Genomic DNA, 14,027 nt, shown 5'->3' on the forward strand with positions numbered 1-14,027 from the left:
CCTTTCGTAAGTGTTGTTCTTCAAGATGTGTTGCTCATGTCCATTCCATTCTAAGTGTGTGGGTGCCCATGTGTGTGGCACCCGGAGGGCCAGCTGAGGTGCCCTCTGGAGTGCCACACTCATGCCACGGTATATCAGGCACCACCAGCCCCTGGGTGTTTGGCTGCCCCAGGCTGGGCTGGCGACCAGGAAGACGAAGGGCAACGATGACCAAAACTAGCGTCCCTTCTCCTCATAGGGAGAGACGAGGCTGCCAGTATCTTGGCGGTTGCAGAGGTCTGAAGAGCTTCCTGGATGATTGAGGCGTGTGCATACCCAACGAGCAAAGGGTAGCTCTGGTGTCCTTCAACCTGTGCAGCCTGGTGTTCATTTGATCCAAAACCAGACCAAGTCCATCAAAGGGGAGGTCCTAGATAGCGGCCTGCATCTCCTGAGAGAGGCCTGAACTCTGGAGCCAAGAACTATGTTGCATGACCACTACCAATGTCGCCAAATCTGCCGCTTCCCATGCCATTTGCAGGGAGCACCTGGCCGCTGCCATGCCCTCCTCCACCAGCGTGCCAAACTCTTGGGCCAATTCCTGAGGGAGGGATTCCTGAAACTTTTTGAGACCGTCCCACAGATTAAAATCGTCAGCAGGGCCTGATGATTCGCCACACAAAATGATAGGCTGGCGGTAGAATAAATTATTTTTGGGACTCGAGGAGGTGGGGACCCACTTGTCCTTTTCGTCGGCCACAGATACAACTACCAAGCCAGGGATGGGTGGGTATAGAAGTATTTGAAATCTTTGGCCAGCACAAAGTATTTTTTCTCTGTCTGTTTCGAGGTGGATGAGATGGAGATGGGGATCTGCCACAAAGCCTTGAATATCTTGAGGACCCCCTCACGCACAGGCAGGGTGACGTGGGTGGGCGTAGAAGCCAAGAGAACATTGAAGAGGGTGTCCTCCTGCTCTACCACCTCTTGTACCTCAAGCCCCAGTTCTTGGCCACACCGGAGAAGGGCTTGCTGCTACTGAAAATCATCCACTGGGCTAGCTCTAGGTCCCGCGACCACCTCATCTGGGCACAACAAGGAAGACCGGTGGGGATGCTGGGGTCTTGATCACCGTCGGAGAAAGAGGCCTTGGGGTGGGCACAGGTTCCTCTGCCCCAACTTCAGAACAGACTTCCAGTACCGGGTCCGGTGCCGGTAGGGCTGCTGCCCCATCACGGCCACCAAGGAGTGCTATGAAGGAGGCATCGCCACGATCGGTACACCCCACACGCTCCAATACAGCCACTGTGCTTGCCATTGGCCATGCTGCCCATTGTGGTGCTGCCGATGAAGGAGCGGGCTCCGGTGCCCAGCCAGGTTGACGAGACCGTGGCGACGGGCTGAACTGGACCTCCATACCAGAGGAGCCACCATCTGGCGACCAGGGAGGAGCTGTCAACGCCTGAGTTTGTTTGCTGGTCATAGCTACCGGTGACCGCTGCTCAGGCATAACTGAATGGTAACTGTAGCGTGGAGAGTGGTGCCGGTGCTGGGGGGACCGATACTGGAATGGGAAATGTTCCCACCATGCTGGTGATTGGCACCGACGCCTAGAGGACGACCGTTGATTCAGCAAGCGGTGCTGGGAATAGTAAGGGGAGCGGAGAGTAGCACCATGGGAATCTGGAAGCTTGCCTAGGCGACGTGATTGGGACCTGCTCCATGATTCCTGACGTGGCAGAGAAGACAGATGCCTTCTATCTGGCGACTGACGTTGGTCCCCTCTTCCCTGAAGGGTCTTAACGGCAGGCTTACCCTCTTAGGGAGCCTTAGCCAGGGTCATCATGGGAGCTGGTGGAGACCTGTGTTCTCTCTGCACCGTGGGAACCTGGGCTGAAAAAGGTGTAGGCAGGCATGCAGGTCCCAAACTGCTCCCAAGAGTCAGTGGTGGACCTTTCAGGGTGCTGGGTGCCCCAGGCAGGGTGGCACAATCACGTGGCTCCAGGGCAGTCTGGTGGGCAGGCCCGGGTCTCTTGGTAGATGATGCCTGGGCCTTCTTGCTCGATGACGGGGAGCGCTTCCTGGCTTTCTTTTTCAACACCAGCGATGGCGAATGGGGCCAGGATTTGGCTGCTGGTAGTGTGCTATGCATGGAGGCTGAAGCACTTGGTGTGACCTGCTTGGACAGCTTGGAAGCCGGAGGGTGGACTCTATCAGGAGAGCCCTGAGGTGGATGTCCTGTTCCTTCTGGGTGCAGGGCCAAAAGTTTTTGCAGATCTGGCACTGCTCCTGAATGCGTGACTCCCCTAGGCACTTAAGGCAGCAGCTGTGGGGGTCACTCACAGGCATAGGCCTGCTGCAGTCTGAGCAGGGCTTGAACCCGGGAAACCGGGGCATGCCCCTCCTGGGGCAAAATCCCACTGGAACCCTAACTACTTAAGGCCAACAAAGTGAACTATATACAACAGCCTTAAGGCCCAAAGTTCAAAATGATAGACAACCACTAGCTCTTGCCAAGCAAGAGGGGTGCTCCAACTGACCACCGTGGTCAGTAAGAAGGAACTGAGAGGGCGTAGGGCCAGTGGTGCCTGACATACCACGGCATGAGCTCGGCACTCCAGAGGGCGCCACAGCTGGCCCTACGGGTACTGCTCAGGCAAAAATCTCCGACGGCCACACTTGAGCGCACGCACACACCTAGAATGGAATTGACATGAGCAAGCACTTGAAGGAGGATACAAAAATACTACAGAATTGGACATCTGACTCCCAATAGCATTAACAGCAGTAATAACTAAAATCAGGACATAAAGGTTAAATGCTACATTTGTGATTACACATCTTCCTGCAAAAAAGCTGTTTGTGGACATGGAGATCAATAACTCATGGAAGCTCTCTCAATGTAAGGTCACAGTGGAGACAAGGCACAGATAACCTCAACTAGCTTTATGAAGCTAAAAAACTATCCACGCCTTGTCTCTACTAAGCTTTTACATCATAAGAACATAGGACTAGAAAGGACCTCCCTGGATCACTGAGTCCAAGATAGCTCTCTCAGTGTTAACTCCCCCCCCCAACCACCATAAACTCCAGTCTCTCTCTTTCCGTTCACCCTCTAATCTTCTGAAGTCTATAGAAGCAGCTCAGCAACAGAGCCCTGCATGGATACAAATTTTGTATCCACATCTGATCCACAAACATGGTCCACAGATATCTGCATCTGTGGTACAGATCTCCATGAATACAAAGTCGATATCCGCAGATTTGTGGGGCTCTACAGATCACTTCTATAGGACGAGAAGATAACTCGTCAGAACCTAACTGGTGTTACCCATTATTTCTAATTTGATGACCAGAGCCAGGTACTGCAGCATTTAACCTTTTTGGCCCTTTCCATGCTAGGGAATGCCAATGACTAAAATAATTTCCAAACATGCTTATACAGTACATTATATACAGTTCTGTTACAGGTAATATTATAACCATGCTGAGGAACTGTGCTAGAACTCTAAAAGATTAGCATAGAGCAGAAGTTTCTGCGTGCATGGCTGTTTAAAAACAACAGCATTGTTATTTTTTGTCCTCTGCATTGGAGCACAAAACCATGATACCTACAACCCATGTTAGTATGCATCCGATGAAGCGAGCTGTAGCTCACGAAAGCTTATGCTCAAATAAATTGGTTAGTCTCTAAGGTGCCACAAGTACTCCTTTTCTTTTTGCGAATGCAGACTAACACGGCTGTTACTCTGAAACCTGTTAGGAAACTGTTTTCAAACAGTTTTAGCTATGGTTCACAGCCTAGATTCCTCATTTCTGCTACTGCAGAAGACTTTTGGAGGGCACAATATCCCAAGTTCAAAAGTCAGCGTGTCAACTTGAAGTTTACTGTAGGTTTGGGTTGGAAGCTTAAAGCTATTATAACAGAAAATTCATTATGGAAAACACTTAGAGAAGTTATGGGCAAAATATGGATACTGAAATTCAGATGTCACTCAAAATTTTGATATACCGCTAACCTGACACTTGAAGGGAGGTTTATATCACTAATATTATGCATCAGGGAGAGAGGTTTACAAGTGATAAATATGACTGTTTAAATTCATGCTAACTGCATAACATTTTTAGAGGGTTTTTTTAATATTAAAAAAGTGTGTGTTCTGGACATAATCCGCTAACCGCTCATTTTTTATGTAAAGAAACTCTTTTTTACTTATATTCTCTCTCTCAAAAGGTTATAAGAGGACATCTTAGGTCACTTGTAAACAGACAATAAAAGACATCAGCAACAGACCCAAATGTTATAGTTTTAATCAAAAAGGAAAATGTGAAAAAAATGACACCCTAAAGACTGAAGCAGCTCCCACCTTTGTCTAAATTGTGGGAAAAAAAACAAAACAAACTAACTGTGCATTTTCCTGAGTTGCAGTCAGTGGTTACATACTTAAGAATCAGAGTAGCAGCCGTGTTAGTCTGTATTCGCAAAAAGAAAAGGAGTAATTGTGGCACCTTAGAGACTAACCAATTTATTTGAGAATAAGCTTTCGTGAGCTACAGCTCACTTCATCGGTTAGTCTCTAAGGTGCCACAAGTACTCTTTTTCTTTATACTTAGGAATAACTGTTAAGAATAATTACAAGAAACTGTAAAAGCCAGAGTATACATTTACAGTGTACTCTCACTGGGTTCTTTCCATGGAAAGACAGAATGTGCGGTTGGAAAAGAGTTTTATGTCTTATGCATTCTTGATTTACTGAGACCTTCCACTTTATTCACCAATACCCTTGGACCATATCTTGTAATAGCCATCCTTCTGGTAGAAGAGAACTGAATGTTCTGGGGAAGTCCCGGATGACTGGAAAAAGGCTAATGTAGTGCCAATCTTTAAAAAAGGGAAGAAGGAGGATCCTGGGAACTACAGGCCAGTCAGCCTCACCTCAGTCCCTGGAAAAATCATGGAGCAGGTCCTCAAGGAATCAATCATAGAATCATAGAATATAAGGGTTGGAAGGGACCCCAGAAGGTCATCTAGTCCAACCCCCTGCTCAAAGCAGGACCAATTCCCAGTTAAATCATCCCAGCCAGGGCTTTGTCAAGCCTGACCTTAAAAACCTCTAAGGAAGCTGTGGCTCACGAAAGCTCATGCTCAAATAAATTGGTTAGTCTCTAAGGTGCCACAAGTACTCCTTTTCTTTTTAAGGAAGGAGATTCTACCACCTCCCTAGGTAACGCATTCCAGTGTTTCACCACCCTCTTAGTGAAAAAGTTTTTCCTAATATCCAATCTAAACCTCCCCCACTGCAGCTTGAGACCATTACTCCTCGTTCTGTCATCTGATACCATTGAGAACAGTCTAGAGCCATCCTCTTTGGAACCCCCTTTCAGGTAGTTGAAAGCAGCTATCAAATCCCCCCTCATTCTTCTCTTCTGCAGGCTAAACAATCCCAGCTCCCTCAGCCTCTCCTCATAACTCATGTGTTCCAGACCCCTAATCATTTTTGTTGCCCTTTGCTGGACTCTCTCCCATTTATCCACATCCTTCTTGAAGTGTGGGGCCCAAAACTGGACACAGTACTCCAGATGAGGCCTCACCAATGTTGAATAGAGGGGAACGATCACGTCCCTCGATCTGCTCGCTATGCCCCTACTTATACATCCCAAAATGCCATTGGCCTTCTTGGCAACAAGGGCACACTGCTGACTCATATCCAGCTTCTCGTCCACTGTCACCCCTAGGTCCTTTTCCGCAGAACTGCTGCCTAGCCATTCGGTCCCTAGTCTGTAGCGGTGCATTGGGTTCTTCCGTCCTAAGTGCAGGACCCTGCACTTATCCTTATTGAACCTCATCAGATTTCTTTTGGCCCAATCCTCCAATTTGTCTAGGTCCTTCTGTATCCTATCCCTCCCCTCCAGCATATCTACCACTCCTCCCAGTTTAGTATCATCCGCAAATTTGCTGAGAGTGCAATCCACACCATCCTCCAGATCATTTATGAAGATATTGAACAAAACCGGCCCCAGGACCGACCCTTGGGGCACTCCACTTGATACCGGCTGCCAACTAGACATGGAGCCATTGATCACTACCCGTTGAGCCCGACAATCTAGCCAGCTTTCTACCCACCTTCTATCCTGAAGCACTTGCATGAGAGGAAAGTGATCAGGAACAGCCAGCATGGATTCACCAAGGGAAGGTCATGCCTGACTAATCTAATCGCCTTTTATGACGAGATTACTGGTTCTGTGGATGAAGGGAATGCAGTGGATGTATTGTTTCTTGACTTTAGCAAAGCTTTTGACACGGTCTCCCACAGTATTCTTGTCAGCAAGTTAAGGAAGTATGGGCTGGATGAATGCACTATAAGGTGGGTAGAAAGCTGGCTAGATTGTCGGGCTCAATGGCTAGTGATCAATGGCTCCATGTCTAGTTGGCAGCCGGTATCAAGTGGAGTGCCCCAAGGGTCGGTCCTGGGGCCGGTTTTGTTCAATATCTTCATAAATGATCTGGAGGATGGTGTGGATTGCACTCTCAGCAAATTTGCGGATGATACTAAACTGGGAGGAGTGGTAGATACGCTGGAGGGGAGGGATAGGATACAGAAGGACCTAGACAAATTGGAGGATTGGGCCAAAAGAAATCTGATGAGGTTCAATAAGGATAAGTGCAGGGTCCTGCACTTAGGATGGAAGAATCCAATGCACCGCTACAGACTAGGGACCGAATGGCTAGGCAGCAGTTCTGCGGAAAAGGACCTAGGGGTGACAGTGGACGAGAAGCTGGATATGAGTCAGCAGTGTGCCCTTGTTGCCAAGAAGGCCAATGGCATTTTGGGATGTATAAGTAGGGGCATAGCGAGCAGATCGAGGGACGTGATCGTTCCCCTCTATTCAACATTGGTGAGGCCTCATCTGGAGTACTGTGTCCAGTTTTGGGCCCCACACTACAAGAAGGATGTGGATAAGTTGGAGAGAGTCCAGCGAAGGGCAACAAAAATGATTAGGGGTCTAGAACACATGACTTATGAGGAGAGGCTGAGGGAGCTGGGATTGTTTAGCCTGCAGAAGAGAAGAATGAGGGGGGGATTTGATAGCTGCTTTCAACTACCTGAAAGGGGGTTCCAAAGAGGATGGCTCTAGACTGTTCTCAATGGTAGCAGATGACAGAACGAGGAGTAATGGTCTCAAGTTGCAGTGGGGGAGGTTTAGGTTGGATATTAGGAAAAACTTTTTCACTAAGAGGGTGGTGAAACACTGGAATGCGTTACCTAGGGAGGTGGTAGAATCTCCTTCCTTAGAGGTTTTTAAGGTCGGGCTTGACAAAGCCCTGGCTGGGATGATTTAACTGGGAATTGGTCCTGCTTCGAGCAGGGGGTTGGACTAGATGACCTTCAGGGGTCCCTTCCAACCCTGATATTCTATGATTCTATGAATGGATCTCCCTTTACAGTTCATTAGTGAGTAACATCTGAAGTTAAACAGATCAGATAGGTGCTGTGATGACAATACCCAACTGCAACTCAGAGTCATGGTTCCCTGCATACACAGGGAAAACTTGGGGAGCAAGAGATTGTTAAACCCTAGATGTTAGGGAATAACAGTATCACTATGGTGCTATCCAATTGCTACCAAATTCACAGTCCATTTTGGTGAATTTCACAGTTATAGGATTTTTAAAATTGTAAATTTCATGATTTCAGCTATTTAAAGCCGAAATTTCATGTGTTGTAATCCTAGGGGTCCTGACTCAAAAAGGAGTTGGGGAGGGTTGGGGGGTGTCGCAAAGTTATTGTGGGGGGGTTGCAGTACTGCTACCCTTAGTTCTTCACTGCTGCTGGCAGTGGCGCTGCCTTCAGAGCTGGGCAGCTGAGGAAGTAAGGATGGCATGATATGGTAGTGCCACCCTTACTTCTGTGCTGCTGCCCACAGAGCTCAGCCGTCACTCCCTAGCCACCCCGCTCTGAAGACCCCCAATTTGAGAAACGCTAGTCTCCTTCATGACACCTGCATTGTATAGGGTAAAAAACACACAAAAGACCAGATTTCATGGTCCATGACGTTTTTTTCGTGGCCAGGAAATTGGTAGGGCCCTATATATAAATCATCAATATTTAAGTATCTTTTTCCATACAGTAAATATATCTGCTTGCCAACAGATTTTTTTTGTTGGGAAAACAATGATGAAAATAGTTATTTTTAGTAAAAATAACTGAAACACTAGATGCCTACCTAGAGTGTCACAAATTGAGTATGTTTAAGAAGTCTGCTATGACCGATAACTCACATGCTTGTTAACCTGGAGCGAATTTTAGCAGCTCAGTCAGATGCCTGAATACACAAACTTGCACGTGAAATGCTGATATAGGTGAGCTGAGAGTCACAGAGCAGAGATAATACCCAACCACAAGCATCACATTTATCTAAACATCACCTCCCTCACTATACGATAAGCTGGTCTCCATGATTTATAGATTTGTCGCCAATGGGCAGTTATCACATAGAAAATTTGTTCTGAGCAGGGTCAACTGTGACAGAGTTTGGTGTTCCCAAGCTGCAGCTGTGGAGAAGGCCAAGAACAGTCAATAGATTCCCAGCTGATGTAAACTGGAATTGCTCTGTTAATTTAAATGGAGCTATGCCCATTTGCACTAGCTAAGAATGCGTTCACTATTCTGTTCTCTTTTCTACAATAGCATACACAAGATTTCATCCAGGAACACAGTCCAGAGGGGTGGACAGGCTAATAAATCCAGAATGCTTCCACTTTGGAACAGTCCAGTTTTTTCTGGCTATAGAATTTACAGCCTCCATCCACTACATTTTAGGTGGGAGAGGAGAGAAGATAAAGGCTTAGATTTTGAAACCTCACCAAAGAAAAGCTTTTTTCCCAAAACACAGACAAATGGTGCCTTGTATTCTAGGATTTGAATCATAGCTCCTAACAGTCTCTAAACACATTCTGACATGGATGAAGGCTTTTCTTTTGGAAACACAATGCACTAGATGACCCCTGCCACCCAGGTGCAGATTTGGGCCACTGCTCAAGAAACCATCTCTACAGTGGCAATCAAGACACCTACCATCTGATTTAAAACCTCCTTTTATTGGAAAAGATTGTGGTGAAAATGGTGTTAAAGCAGCTGGTGTTAAGAAACTTCCTAAGCCCTCATCAGTTCTATTCAGGACTTATGACAGAGAAGCTACTGATATTTCTGGTGGTTGTGCTACCCCAAGCGATTACACTTTCACGGAGTCATTGCTGATTTTGTTAGATCTGTCAGCAACATCGGATAGCATCAGTCTTAGAGAGACAAAGTGGATGAAATATTATTGGACCAACCTCTACTAGTGAGGGACACAAGCTTTCAAGCTTACACAGAACTCTTCTTCAGGTCTGGGAAAGGTACTCAGAGAGTCAGCTAAAGAGAAAGTGGAATAGCATTCAGTTTAACGAGTTGATACATGTTTCGAGAGGCTGCTCAAGGTGAAGTGGGCAGTTAACATCTCTGTAATTGCAGGACAAAGGAGGGCTGGTAGGTTACAGTTTGTTGTAGTGAGCCATAAATCCAGTGTCTTTACTGAGTCCATGATTTTTAGTGTCTAGCATCAACAAAACTGCTATCAAGCAAGTGGTGTCATGTATCACTTCCTCTCAAACAGCTCTCAAATACTGGATACCATAAGGTTCAGTCTTTTATGCCTCCCAACACGTAAATGCTACTGATGAGATAGTGAGGGGTTACAAACGGCAGTGTCGGTGGCATTCAGTTGAACCTCCACTCTACATCTCGTTTCACTCAACTCTGCTGCTTTTGTGCTTGTCTCTGGGTGTGACTGAACCAAGACAAGACCAGAAATAATGCTGCTCGATAAGGGAGTTTATCCCGAGGAGCGGAATGGGGCTCTCTCATTTTCCGAGTGCATGGCTGCCCCTCTCAGTCCAGCCCAGCCTTAGAGCCACATCAAATCCCTCAGCACTGCTGGATATGTAGGTAGCAACGGCCCTCCATGCCATGCCAAGCCAAAAGACTACCACATCTTCTCACCGCTGCCACAGCTCTAGCGGGCACTGCAGGCTACTCTACTGTAAAGCGTGTTACTTGGTGCGGTCTCGGATGGCCCCGCGCAGCTCGGGCGGGAGCAGGGCGCTCCAGTCGCTATCCACACCCTCCTCCAATGCCCGGCGCCCCCGGGGTGCGGAAGGCCGGGCGCCCCCGGTGACAGCTGAACGCTGCTGCCCGAGCCAGGACGCCCTACGCCGTCTGAAGATGGAGCCTGCTCAGCTCCAGGTCCACCCCCTCCTGTCCTCGGTCCCGCCTAGCCTGGCCGCCCGCCTAGCCACTCCGGACACGGGGCCAGCGGCGCGAGGAATCGGGGCCAGCGGCGCGAGGAATCGGGGCCGCTACCTGCCCCGCCCCTCCCCCCCACGCAGTCGGTGAGGGGTCGTGCAGCCCTTCCACCAACAGCGGCCTTCCTCGGCTCCACCCCGGGACCCTACCCCTCCGCAGGGAGGGGGGGTTACTCACCGGCAGACTCAAGAGACACAAAGCAGCCCCTCTAATGGCGGCGGCGGAGAAACCGGGGAAGACAGGGGAGGGGGGCGGACACAGCCGCCTCGCAGCCAATCGCAGCCCCCGAACACCTCTCGAACGCCAGCACGGCCCTTCAGTCAGGAGGGCCCCGAGTTGAGGGCCAATCAGCGCTCCCGCGCCAGGCGCAGGCGCAGAACTAGGCGGGAATCAGAGCGCAGTGCAGCCCCCCACTACAAAACAGAAGCGGGAGCGCGCGGGGTAAGGCGAAGGTGCGGGGCGGGGGGGTCCCCAGTGGCGGCCGGAAGGCGGCCGGCCGGCCGCGCCCCCTGCCTCAGTTACCTCAGTGCTGCTGGCGGGGCCTGACACTTCGGCCGCGCTCACGAGCTGCGCAATCCTGCCCAGCCGTCGCCCGCGCGCGCTCCCGAGAGGGGACACACCTCCTGTAGCACGCGCTCCTTGCAGCCGTTTTTAAAGAGACAGTGACCGAGGCAGCCCTCGGCTGCTGCTCGGGCGGGGGCAGCCGAGCCCAAGGAACGAGGCGGAGAGGCCCCAGCCTCCCACAGCGCGGGAAGAGGCAGGAGGCGAGGCTCAGCAAGTACCTCGGGTTAACTTTGGAGTCGAATGACAGCCAGGCCCATGCTTACCCGCATCACAGCAGCCCTGTGCTTGGTGGCCTGGAAACGGCCCTGTCCAACTTGCAGAGAGAGTTTAAGGGGCAGAACGGGGCGGGGGGGGAGGGATCAGTTGCCCTGAAACCAGGCAGAAAAGCGAGCAGGCTCCAGAGCAGCACACTGGTCATAAACTGCTGTAAGGCACATTGCAGGACCTTGTTCTCACCTCTGTGTCAATCTAGAGTGGAGTGGAGCAATTCCAGATTCATGCTGAATGACTCTCCCAGCCCAAAAACTGGGACAAATAGCTAAGTAGTGTAACATGCACTGATTGGGCATTTACTAGGCTTGAAACACCTCTAATTTACCGCTTTAGAAAGTGGGGGTAACATTTCTTTCCCCCCCCCATATCACAGGTGACATAAACTGAAAGCCATGAGGAGGAAGAATTAAGTCCAGCTGATAGAGGAAACACATGTAACTTCTATGCTGAGGCAAAGAAATGAGAATAGCCACTAATAGTGTGTACATTAGCACCTCAGAGTTACAAACTGATCAGTCAACCACACACCTAATTTGGAACTGGAAGTAAGCAATCAAGCAGCAGCAGAGACCAAAAAAGGCAAGTATAGTACTGTGGTAAATGTAAACTACTAAAAAAATAGTGTCACAGTATGGCTTGTTATAGTACTGCTTTCCCCACAGCTGCATCTGCAGTAGAAGTCTGGACCAATACATAATGTCTTGTGGTATATATGGAGCTCCAGATCACCATCCTACATGTGCCTTGTCAAGGTTCCTCCCCCACTCTGAACTCTAGGGTACAGATGTGGGGACTTGCATGAAAACCTCCTAAGCTTACTTTTACGAGCTTAGGTTAAAACTTCCCCAAGGTACAAATTAATTTTATCTTTTGTCCTTGGAATAACCACTGCCACCACCAAACTCTAACTGGGTTTACTGGGAAACATAGTTTGGACACGTCTTTCCCCCCCAAAATCCTCCCAACCCTTGCACCCCACTTCCTGGGAAAGGTTTGGTAAAAATCCTCACCAATTTGCATAGGTGACCACAGACCCAAACCCTTGGATCTGAGAACAATGAAAAAGCATTCAGTTTTCTTACAGGAAGACTTTTAATAGAAATAGAAGTAAATGGGAGTAAAGGAATCACCCCTGTAAAATCAGGATGGTAGGTACCTTACAGGGTAATTAGATTCAAAACATAGAGAATCCCTCTAGGCAAAACCTTAAGTTACAAAAAAGACACACAGACAGAAATAGTCATTCTATTCAGCACAATTCTTTTCTCAGCCATTTAAAGAAATCATAATCTAACGCATACCTAGCTAGATTACTTACTAAAAGTTCTAAGACTCCATTCCTGTTCTATCCCCGGCAAAGCAGCATACCCACAGACACAGACCCTTTGTTTCTCTCCCTCCTCCCAGCTTTTGAAAGTATCTTTTCTCCTCATTGGTCATTTTGGTCAGGTGCCAGCAAGGTTACCTTTAGCTTCTTAACCTTTTACAGGTGAGAGGATTTTTCCTCTGGCCAGGAGGGATTTTAAAGGGGTTTACCCTTCCCTTTACATTTATGACATGCCTAGAAAAGGTGCATCTTGCAGAGATGCTGCAGAGAGCTGGTGGAATGGGATCTCACCCCATTGGGGAGGGGGGGAATATGAGCTAGTTGGTAACAAAGGATGATGCAACTTGAGATCCACTTAGAGAGTCTCTACACAAATAGAGCTTGACCCCTTGATCACTCTGCTATGGAAATAAAAAGGTTGTGTTTTTCTAATTGCTTTTGTTCTCTGTAAACGTCTAGAGAATGGAGCCCTCTCTCCTCATCAAAGGCATGCGGTTTTGGAAAAAATACCAGTAAGTGGATGGGTTAACTCATTTGAATCTCCAAAGTTACTTTAGGGATGAATTTCCAAGGGGGAGAGAGGGGCAAAGAGAGACCTTCTCTTTATGAAAGATGGCATATGGCGGCTCTGCCATGAGTGCTCCCAGCTCTCTCACCCTCCTGGCTGATGTTATGGCTGCTAGGAAGGCAACTTTCATCAAGAGATGGGACGTAGAACAGGTGGCTAATGATTTGAAGGTACGTTTGGTGAGAACCAAAAGAATAAGGTTGAGGTCCCATTGTGGTGTTTGTTTTACCATTGGTGGAAGAGTTTGAATAAGTCCCTTCAGGAATCTAGCCATTGTGGGATGAGTGAAGTTAGTATGGTCCGCAAATGAAAGGTGCTGATTGCTGGAAGATGGACCTGCAGGGAACTGATTGAGAGCCCTAATGTCTTAAGAATAAGTAATGTGACAGGGTCAGGCCAGATGTCTATAGGAGAGTAATCCTATTGGGATACAGGAAGTGGGCGGGCAAAACCCATCCACTGCTAAAGGATTCGCCCCCCCAGCCTAAGAGGGGGATCCACAGGACCTGGATACCAAATAAATCCGGGGGACAACTAATGAAATAACAGGGACAGGAGTGCGGTCAAAGGGTCAAACGAAGGGAACCGAACGGGGACACCGAGCAGAGAACCCCAGACAGCGCCCACTGCTCCTCAAAGGCATCAGTGGATGTTGCCCAGAGGGACTTTGCCCAGATACGTGAATGGACCGAGGATCTGAAATAGGCCCCATAGTCACAGGAGACTCCATCGGCCAACCTCCTCACTCTGGTTTTATAGCTGGCCATTTTAGCTAGGGCCAGGAGGAGGTTGACCAGGAGATCCCGTGACTTTGTGGAGCCACGGATAGGGAGTGTATAAATAAGAAGGTGAGGGGAAAAGTGCAACCAAAAACGTAATAAAATATTGGTGAGGAGCCGGAATAGGGGCTGCAGCCTGGCACACTCCAGATATATGTGTGCCAGGATTTCCCTCACGCCGCAAAAGGGGC

At 48.7% G+C, this 14,027-nt stretch overlaps 1 protein-coding gene across 22 annotated transcripts in view; it reads right to left on the bottom strand.

The window, feature by feature from the left end:
• Window positions 1-10,949, bottom strand: part of HP1BP3 (heterochromatin protein 1 binding protein 3) — an 80,737-nt gene extending 69,788 nt beyond the window's left edge. For 4 of the 22 annotated variants that reach the window (XM_048824631.2, XM_048824628.2, XM_048824629.2 and 1 more), the window contains exon 1: window positions 10,503-10,791. The gene's annotated coding sequence lies outside the window, so the exon portion shown is untranslated. Of the gene's footprint in view, window positions 1-9,316; window positions 9,396-10,502; window positions 10,804-10,847 lie in introns of those variants that run through there. The other 18 variants (XM_048824618.2, XM_048824620.2, XM_048824615.2 and 15 more) reach the window with 8 other exon arrangements.
• Between the last annotated feature and the right edge of the window lie 3,078 nt (window positions 10,950-14,027).

This window comes from Caretta caretta, chromosome 18 (assembly GCF_965140235.1).
Source record: "Caretta caretta isolate rCarCar2 chromosome 18, rCarCar1.hap1, whole genome shotgun sequence".
NCBI classification, from domain to species: Eukaryota; Metazoa; Chordata; order Testudines; family Cheloniidae; genus Caretta; species Caretta caretta.